This window comes from Sinohyriopsis cumingii, chromosome 11 (assembly GCF_028554795.1).
Source record: "Sinohyriopsis cumingii isolate HCF-2022 chromosome 11, ASM2855479v2, whole genome shotgun sequence".
NCBI classification, from domain to species: Eukaryota; Metazoa; Mollusca; class Bivalvia; order Unionida; family Unionidae; genus Sinohyriopsis; species Sinohyriopsis cumingii.
The window spans coordinates 73,562,556-73,573,722 of NC_142971.1; positions in this window are offsets into that span (position 1 = coordinate 73,562,556).

The following is an 11,167-nucleotide window of genomic DNA, read 5'->3' on the forward strand; positions in this document are numbered from 1 at the left end:
CGTCTACCACCCTACGGATGTCATCCAGCCCTGAGCAAACTCCTATCGATATCACCCTACCCTCATCGAAACCAACCTGTGAAAGACGTATATTCGTTCCCTGTGCGTTTGCCTGAATATTGCAACTTTGAAAATCGTTTTCAATCGTTCAAATGAAAATGGCCTTAATATCTGGAAGGACCGACCTCTGAAGAATTAGCCAGAGCCGGATTTTTGTATTTGGGCGAAGGGGATAAAGTCAAGTGCTTTAGTTGCGGTGTGTCACTACACCAGTGGGAAAAACGCGATTCAGCCTACCTGGAACATGCCCGATGGTCCCCGAATTATCACTATTTACCTTTTCTGGGACAATATCAGTACTACCTGAACTTTACAAGAGAACATTCGTGGTTTGCCTGTGAGGCTGAGAGAACGCATTTACCGGGAACTGGCCAAAATACAAGTGAAATGCAAACTCCAAATCATTTCTAGATTTTTAAATTATGCTCTTTCCAAAGTATAAGAAGACTGGTTATAAGTGGATATTACTTCAGTCACTAAGGTAGACGAGGATATTGGCCACCACCCAGTGATTCCAAACAAAAGTGGATATATTGATGGATACTTTGTAAGAGAACATCTGGGGCTTGTCTAAGGAGTCGAGAGAACGGATTTACCGATAAATGGTCAAAATGGATGTGAAACGTAAAGAACAATTGCATCCGTTACGTCACCTATGTTTAAACCACTGGTACCTGAATCCTATAAAAAGACTGATTTAGCTGAAAGTGTTTCAGTTATCAGACATTCATCAACTACCCATTGATTCAAAGGATTGGTTTGTTATAGATGATTTTATTTGCTACCAGGTAGACTTACTGCAACGAATTCCAGAGGAAGAGTAAGAGAGTTACCAAAATCTTTTTCATAATGTCAACTTAGTGAAAGAGGAATCTTCTGAATGAACTGTGATGTACAAGTTAGTGACTAAACTAATTAGATTCGCTACTGGAGTAAAATCATAACTGTGCAGACAGTACACTTATTGTCTCTGACAAAAAGAGCTATAAAAACAGGCTACCATGCCACGATCTTTATCAGAATTGATTCAACAGATTCCGTGGAAGAAAATCAATGACACTATTCAAACAGTGGACGATTACCAACACTTATTACGAAAACTGTGTTCATTCGATTGGGGTCGACGTCTGGTGTGTGTATTAGTGACTCGTTTTCTGGGATTTCGTTTAATAGCCGAGTCCTTGTGGACTCATTACGAACAATACTTACCACTCAATCATACATGAAAGTTGTTCCTTTAAATGTCCACGAGAGACTCATTTTGCTCAAAACTTTGAGTTTTCATCTAGATACTTCTCGACCTTTACGGGAAGAAAAGATTCGTCAACTTTTGGGTACCACAGATGTATATGACGATGTGTGTGTAGCTTGTGACTTACAACCCCATTGGACAGATTTACGTGACTGGGAAAATTGGAGTTTTGAGACTTGGACTCAAGGAGTATCCCATTATGCTCAAGAGTTGGGATCCTCCATTTCAACGTCCTAGGAAAACAATCACTTTTCAACCTGTGTTAGTGACAGTGCCAGAAGAACCCGTCACCGAGGACAACCACTTCCTTCAGGACAGGACTTTCAAGGACATTACCGAAAGACCCTTTCAGGAGGACAAATGTGTGAGATTACCCCATGTAGAGCCTGTAAGAACATTTCACATTGTCCCTAGGACATCATGGTTACCAAAAACATGTTGTACAGAAACTTGTTTATATTCCTCTTTGATTATTATTATGTGCATTTTATCGTAATACTTCACCCTTTCTCTTTTATTTATTTTAGTATTTCGTTTTTATTTTTGAAAAATCAATAAACGTGTCCTCAAAAAGTATAGAAACTCTTGTCTTGTCTATCATTGTGTCTCAAGTGAAATTCCTTGCACTATGGCTACTCTTCTGTCTTTGCTCTCTCTTCCTCCTCTTTCAACGTCATCGACGAACACTTAGATTGTGCCAGTTGGGAGGCTTTGTGTCTTTGTCATCCTTGTACCATGCTCATTGCTTGACGTAGCAGTTCAGGAAAAACCGAATTTGTCAAACGTTTAATCGAACATAATCATAATTTGATCAATCGTCCGCCTCAAAGAATCGCGTGGTGTTACAAAGAGTGGCAATCGGCGTACAGCCTCTTGCGAGAAAGTCAAGGGGATTCCATTCACTGGTTGATTTGAAACCCACTAGCCCTGATTATTTGCGATTTCGAACCCATTTGTTTCACCACCGGTTTCAAAACGGAGGGCCTGTCCTGTATATGTCTCCGTCCTCGACTTAACCAAACAAAAAATCTATAAAACCCTCAGACACTTTTCATCTGTCTCACGCATACTCAACATGGCGTCCCTTCACTCTCATCTTCCCGTCAAATTGATTTGTGCCTTGTATGGCATCAGTCGCGAAAAAATGCACAAATACGTGCTCGTGTCCTGGAAGTCAGTCTCAAAGAAGTCTTCCGATGGTTTACGGTAACAGCACGTCAATTACTGCAAAGCATCATTCAGATTCTTCAGCAAACTCTTTCTTGATAGAAACAAAGTAGCCTTGACACAACTGGCCGATACCCGCATCGACACTCAAACCAAACCAAATTATTTTGAAACCTGGAGGGAGCAGTACCCTCTTCAAATGGGATCCTAATGCCCCCAAAGTTCTCCCCAAGAAAAAAAAGCCACTCCCAAAAAGACAAACGAAGCCCCATGAAGAAGAACAACGGTGTCAAGACCAGGTCACAACCCCAAGAAAAAGAAAAGCCCAAAGAAAAAGAAAAGCCCAAAGAAAAAGAAATCGAAGTTCCCAGAAAAGAAAAGCCCACAGAAAACAATTTATACGTGCGATATAGGCACTTCGGCCAGGACGCAACCTTACATTCGCAAACCACGACCTGCAACAACGGTGACCACGTGTCCGGTAGCCTCTGGTTCATCCACTTCTCAGTTGATGACACCAAAAACTTCTCCAATAGTGACACCCTCCTCGTCTTTAGCTGCAGTGGCAGCTGCTCACAAAGTACTTGCTCCAAACATCAAAATCTAAGAGAGCTTGGGCATGTTACAGAGTTTACTGGATTTGTTCAAGCAAGAACTGACTCGATATAGTCCGTTTCGAACCCCTCCACGAAGTGTGATGGCTGTCATCAAGTTGATTAAAGACAATCAGTGGCGACGCGTTCCAATATAAAAAGGTCTCAGACCATGCATAGGTATCAATGTTTTTGTGCACTGAAGATCCAAAGATGTCACCCCCATAAAACATCCCACTTCGAAACCCAAATGAAAGAAAAGGAAAGGACTGCCTCCTCGTTTAGTCAAACATAGGGACATGTTTTCTGTCCTTTCCGAATCTTCTCCCCAAATGGGAAAAAACTCATTCAAATGGCCTCCAACGATGTCACCAATACTGGGTGCGAATGTTGTTTGAACGTCTTGAAAGGAACGATGTCTCTTTCGAAACACCAGAAACAATACTTAGGTAAATAGTTGTTCAGATTAGAGGGGTAGAGCAAGAAAAACAAAGATAATAGATCCCTTGAATCTCAAATGTAAATTGGTATTTCCTATTCAATCTATGCTCTTACCTATCGTAAATTATATTCATGTTTGTATAAGGAAATCAAAAAGAGTTTTATCATCCAAGCTTTAAAAAAAATCGACGCCGCCGTCTGACTCTCTGACTAAGTTATACCGATTGATACTATTATATGACACTTTAGGTTTCATATTATATTGTTAAGATTATATGATCCAAAATTAAGGAACAGCAAGAAGAAAAACCTCAAGTTTCGTAAGATTGAACAACAAAAAATTATTTCTAAGTTATAAAATGAAATTTAAGAAGATATAGTAGTGTAACTAAAAAACAAAATAGTCATGAAAGTTAAAGCACAATTCCACAAGAATAGAGTGTTCCGAATGTATTCCAGTTCTCAAATGTAATTTTGGAGCAGTTATATTAGCTACAAACATCAGAGATTTCAAACATTTCTTACAGTTATTTCACTTACAAACGAAGTTAAATAAATTATTTGTGACACGTACATTACGTACATATTAACTCTGTCTCAGAAACGATTTATCAAGTAGTCGCAGCTCTTTTAATTATTTCATAACGTAGCTTTAACAATTTGAGTCATATTGCTGCGATGTCTGCAGTCTGTCAGTTTATGATGATGCCTAGCGCTGGAGCGTCATGCTGCCGACATGTAGCATCATGTCCCACCCAGTCATATTACCTTGAGACAAAGCAGTCCAGTCCTAACAACAACCCCTTAAAGCTGAGTTAGAAGCAAGGCAGCTGATAGTACCATTTTTATGTAAGTCATTAGTATGACTCGACTGGGGTTTGGAACCGTGTACCACCCGCATTCGAGGCGAACGCTCAAACTTCTGACACCTCCGGACCGATACCAGCAAGAGAAAATATGATCCGGAATTGTTGACGATTAATTCATATATTTATTATTTTTTATCCGTTAGGAAAGGAAACATAAAAACGGATTAGCGAATTGGTAAATCTACTTTTACAATCAATATTGTTTTTCTTAAATATAATTGGTTTTATAAATAAAATCTGACACAAAATACATTTATATTTTCATCTTTGCATCTGAATATTTTATATGTTTGTCTTATACATGAAACGGTGTCTCGTCGATAACAGGCTCTGAACGGTATTCTATAAAGAAAACTATTTCAAGAGAAGAAAACTCGAATTTTCAAAACGTTAAGACGAATGAAAATGTGATTCTATAGATGACCTAAATTTTCGTAATGTCTGTCATTATATATATTTCTGAATAAAGTGAAACTTGCACTGTGAACGGCATTCATTATCTCTGCAACAATATTACCCGGAAGACATATTTGCCTCTGCTTTTGCCCATAAATAAACAGAAAGTAACGTTGACTGGAACAAATTAACTTACCACTCGTTCCCTGATTAACGTTTCAGCCATCAAACAGGGACTAATTTATTAGAACGTTCGATTCCGAAGTTTAGTAAAGATAATCAAATTAAAAGGGGGGTGCTGGACGGATAAAGGAGTTGAAAGTCTTGTCTTTATCGTCATTCCTTATCTCGGAATGATTGATCCGAATCTATTGTATTCTACACCTACTCTTGAAACACTTCATTTGAATCCGTACCCAACGCAACAGTTATATATAGTAGAAGAAGCATTGCATGGTACACTGAGTAAACTTAAATATCTATCTTTAATTGGAATACAAGCTACTGATCATCATGTTGTCCTCTTAGATAACTTTTCGAAGGATCTTTTTGGAAAGTTTGTTACATATTTGGATTTAAGTGTTGTGGAATAATGTATCGTGCAAGGTATTCTCGCAAATCTAACATGCTTAAACTTTTTGTATTCTACAATAATTTCGCATCGGGGCATGAACGATCATGTCTCATCATCCATAATTAAAGTTGAACGTGTAGACCTTACTTGTTGCCTCTAAATAGTGGAGAAAAATTATATCAAACGAAGGGAACGATTGCTGAGTTGTGATTTCCCTCCAACTCCAATGTATATATTTGTCATTGATATGTTCTCTTCATTTAAACAAATAAGGTCAAATGTAAGATACCGTTTGGATAATCGTGATTTAAGAATTTGTCAAAATGTTTGATGTAAGCGAATATAGCTTAGCAATTTGTAATATTACATTTGTTGAAGTATGTCGTTTAGAATCACTAGATAAATTGAACTTTGCGGATAACAATATGGAATATATAGCGCCAAATCTTTTAAGCAGTTTTCCTTCGTTGAAGATCCAAGACTTGTCCACTAACCAGTTGCATAACAGGCAGGATGTGGAAGAGTTTTCCTATATGTTCTCCAAAAAAAAAAGACTATGAGATAGTCTTCCTACGTAATAACCATCTTAGTGTCGTACCGTCAAATGAATTCTCATTAAATAAAAACACTACACCTAATTGATCTGAGAACGAACTTACCTATTTTAATATCGATTTCCACAACGCAGAAGATTTAAAGTTAAATAATTTAAAACAGATTCGACTGAAAGGTTTACCTATTACCTTCTTGGGACAACTGGAACAACTGTTTAGGACTGAAAATACTGCAAGAAAACTTAACACCTCCATGACGCATGTTTTGCACAGACAGTTCCACGATAGATGTATCAAAGGAGAGAGGTACACTATGGATACAAAGCAAACGATAATATACAACTCACAAAAAGATTATCCATTATTCCACAATATATAATGATTAATAGTTTGGAGAATCATTTCATGTGCGTTTGGGACACACTTGAATTTATTGAATGGATTGTGTTTACGGATATCAGCATTGTCAGTAAGATAAAAATGACATGTAAATATGGCAATACGGAAAAATTGTGGAAACAATGAAATGTTTTAAATAGTCAATGAAAACTACTGGCTTAAAAGTACATTTGGTATAGGGGTTGCGGTATCATCTGCAATGATATTGTGTATATTTAATTTCGCCATTATGATTCATCTAAGGAGTAGAAAGTCACGCCGAAACCAGGACCATGAACACCTGAAGATAGACATTCTGCAGGAGAACAGAGATTTCAAATTTGTTTTATTTCTATCATACTGCAGCCAATATTCTCAAATCGTAAACTAAATCCTCCTGTCATCGTTAAGCAGGCATCTTAGGGACGTGTACAGCATGGAAAGGGAACTTATATGCACTGGAGCTGATAGTTTTGTTCCTGGAATGAGCATAATTGAAGAAATACATCGCTGTATTAATGACAGTCTAGTCCTAGTCCCGGTAATTACACTGGCATTTCTTCAGTCTCACTGGAGCTAGGAGGAATGTGTTGTTACCGTTGATAGACACAATTAAGTTGTAGATCTAATGAAGCAGAATAACGACACATACAAGGTAATTGCCTTTCTACAAAATCTTTTTGAGCAGTACACTAGATGTATTGGAGAATTAAGGTCATTTAGTCGTCTGTCCCTCTTGGAATACAATTTGTGAGAGTATAATTCATGGAATCTTTTCTAATGTATAGGAGAAAAAACACCATCCCCTCAATGAATCACTCTAGGAAAAGGTATAATACAATTACTAATGTTCTTTCTGCACAAAACAGTCTTCATTAATGAGAACATAATAGTCGCTTGTGGAGCTGAAAAGACCCTGTCAAAGCTGGTTCTCAAGTGCAGAAATGACATATATATATATATATATATATATATATATATATATATATATATATATATATATATATATATATATATATATATATATCTTGTGATGGTATGGACAATGTTCGTCCTACACGAAAGTGATCATATTTTTCTTGATTTTGAAACTTGTCGCTAACTTGGTTGACGCTCAGCTCCAAGGTGTAGAATGAGTGATACATGGGCATTAGTTATCCGTATTAGATTAATTTTGTACATATATTTACAAAGGGTGATATGTAGTATAAAGCACACCTTTCAGTCAATTCTGCAATAAACCCTAGATGATACGAGCTGCTAACGATGAAAAGTTCTATGACTTTAAATAATAACTGCGGAATATATTAGGAGTCATATTTTGTTTGCCTTTGTCTGAATTCATGTTTTTATCTCTTTTGATGAATATTTTCAAAATTTATCTCCGTTTCACCAAGCACTAAATGTGCATTGCTCCATCAATAGCGTTTGTTACAATGGTGCTTGTGGATATGTATGCACATTATCTCTCTTACAAACTTTGTTGATGAAGTGCGTATTACTTTTGAGATCCCATAAGAACCAGCACAATGAATGCCTCCTTTGAAGTGAACATAACATACTTTGATTTATTGTATTTTTGCAAACGAATGTTGTATGTTTGGTTACCGAAATTGTATTGTTATGTTGTTCATTTATAGCACTCGTTTCGGCATGCCATCTAAAATAGAATTTAGAAATACACAACTGCAACCTCCACTATGGCTCTTGTTTTCCCTACATAAACATTTAATTTGCTTATATTTGAAATACCATGTGATGTATTGCACATTATTTCCAGACCTTTCTGCTCGATGGACTTTTCGAACATAATAAATCTTGTAAATTTTTCTTTCTCAATTTTAGAACTAACATGGCTGTTGAATTGATTTTATTGTTCTTCTTAAAGTCCTCTTTCCTTGGTTCTTTGCAGGAAATTGCTACATTATTTATGTTGTGTTAAGTATTTTTTCTGTTAAACTTCTTCATCTAACTAGTGACCTCAAAATGTAATCAATTGCCTTTAACAGTACATAAACATTTTGTAAATGCATCTCAAAGTAACTTGATTTTTTTCTCTGGCAGTCTCTGGTTATATTCAAGACAGAGGGAGATGCATAGCTATGTCTTCATGGGAGAAAAAGAAGATATCAATAATCAATATAGATTTAGCAAGTTATATATATATATATATATATATATATATATATATATATATATATATATATATATATATATATATATATATATATATATATCCTGCTCTACAATGATTAAATGTTGAACTGTTTCTTATTCTTGTAATGTATATTAGTCATTTTTGTCCTACACAAACATTTTCCTTTCATTGAACAACTGTAGTCATTTGGAAAGTAACCGTAACCGCATCATTCCTACCTCTGTTAGAATCCGTAGACAGACAGATACATATATATATATATATATATATATATATATATATATATATATATATATATATATATATATATATATATATATATATATATATATATATATATATATATATGTGTGTGTGTGTGTGTATGTGTGTGTGTGTGTGTGTGTGTGTGTGTGTGTGTGTGTGTGCCTTTAATCTTTTAATCAATCTATTTTCTATTTATCGGATCCTTTTTTCTTTTACGTATTAGCAACTCCTTTTTCTTTGTGAGTTTGCTCTATATTTCTAACACGTTTTATCGACTCCTTCTTCGTATATTATTTTTTCTTTTTCTGATATGTTTAATCAACTCTTTGTTCAGAAATATTTTCTCTTTTTCTGGTGCGTTTAATAAACTCCTTATGGGCGTATCTGTTCCCTTTTGATTGTGCATTTAATCAACACCTTTAGTATGCATAAGTTCCTTTTTCTGGTACGTTTAATCAACTGTATCCTCTTTAACATCTGATGCAATATGTTTTATTGCTTAGTTCTATTTTGAAATGAATTGTTTATATATGTCATTAAATATCGTGTTTACATTGTGGACTTTATGGGTTACGCATTGTATTATTTTTTCCTTTCGTATATTTTTAGCAACATTTCACTGATATGTAAGAATGTGGCAAGGATGTGTGAATGTACCAATTCCTGATGAGCGATCTGTGACGTCTTGTCGCTAGCTATGTTTATTGATTTTGTGTATTTAGCTTGTTTGGTCTAGTGTAATATTCCCGTTTGCACATTTCTTAAATGTAAGATAGTACGCTTAATAATATTCGGGAAAGCAAGCAAACATACATATATTCTGTTACGGATTATTGATGGAGAGATGACATACTCTATGTATGTTTTAAAACATTTCAAAAACGGTTAAGTTGTACTGAGAACATCATGCATATGTTTATACAATAAGTATTGCACAAGGGTAAATTGCAAAGTTCCAGTACAACAATGGTGTTAACCTGGCTACTTTGTAGAAACTTTAGAATATATTTTTTCAATATCTCTAATATGAATTTGATCATTAAGTTTGTTCCATAGAACTTTATATCATTATAAGTAATCAACAATGCAAGAGTTCTGCATTCGATTGATATGGAATCCAGGTATGATTCCATGTATTGGAGATAGACATATTCGTTTCATTCTTACTATTAGGAGATATCAGGCATCGTATTTATCTGTGTGCTGTCACTCGTTGCGAGACAATGTTTGCACCAAATCCCAAAGTATCACAAGAATAGTTCGGATGAAACTTTCTTTGGACGAAATAAGATACAGGTTTTCGAAATAAAAACAACTATTTGTTGTCATAAACTTTTTGCGCTCTGAGTACCCTAGATTCCAATTATGTACAATGCTAAATCCGGCAATTAATTATCTATGAAAACTAAATTTTAATAATCAATACTTAAGTAATGCAGATAGACAATAAGAATAAATGATGCTTTGAAGATATGTGCAATTTGATACCTATATTATATCTAATTCAAACCAAAGCTTTCTTGCACCAAATATTCAAAAGTGTTTAGGCCAACGAACAATTTTTTTGCTTTTGCTGCTTGTTACAAGACAGATGTTTTAAAGTTATGGTCTCCAATATGAAGCCCAAAGTAATCTAGCCAAACCGTGATTTTGTTCTATTTCTTCTTAATGTAGCGCATAATATTAAGCTAGCAATGCTAAATCGATGCTGCAGTCACACTTTGAATGCAAGTGAACAATTAGAGACATGTAAAATCTATGAAATCTGCAAGGTGAAGTGAAAACCCAAACCAAAGGTTTAACATTGGAAGGAGACACCTTCACCGCAAAAGCTAGAGATATTTCTCATCACAATCTTGTTGCAGGTGAGAAAACTCATAAAGACAAAATATACAAACATTTTCCATTTGACAACAAAATAGGTTCACCACGTAGTTCAATACAGGTTCCCAGGTTTGATTAACATCAAACATTTGTAGACAAATATATAAAAAGAAATCCATCGTTTTTCAATATTGCAAACATGCTCGTTTTGTTTGTGTTTTGTTTTGTGAGTATGTGTGTGTCAGTGTATGTATCAGAGTGTATGTGTGTAAGTGTGTGTATGTCAGTATGTGAGCGTCAATTTGAGTGTGTGTCTGTGTGTCAACATGTGTGTGTGTGTGTCTTTGGTTTTTAACGTAGCTTTAACATTTTTTAAGTCATATCGCTACGATGTCAGCTACTATACCGCAGACATGAAGCATGATGTCCCACCCAATCACATTATCCTGACACAAGGCCCACCAGTATGTATGTATGTATGTATGTATGTATGTATGTTATGATACGATTTGCATCATAACCTTCTTTTTATCTCTTACTATGAGAAGGGATTACTCATAAGTTAAGAAATGTCTTTGTCCATGGTTAGAGAGAAAGAGAGAAGAAGGAGTTCATGCTCTCTAAAATTGAATGAGGAACGGAATCGCTGTAAAGA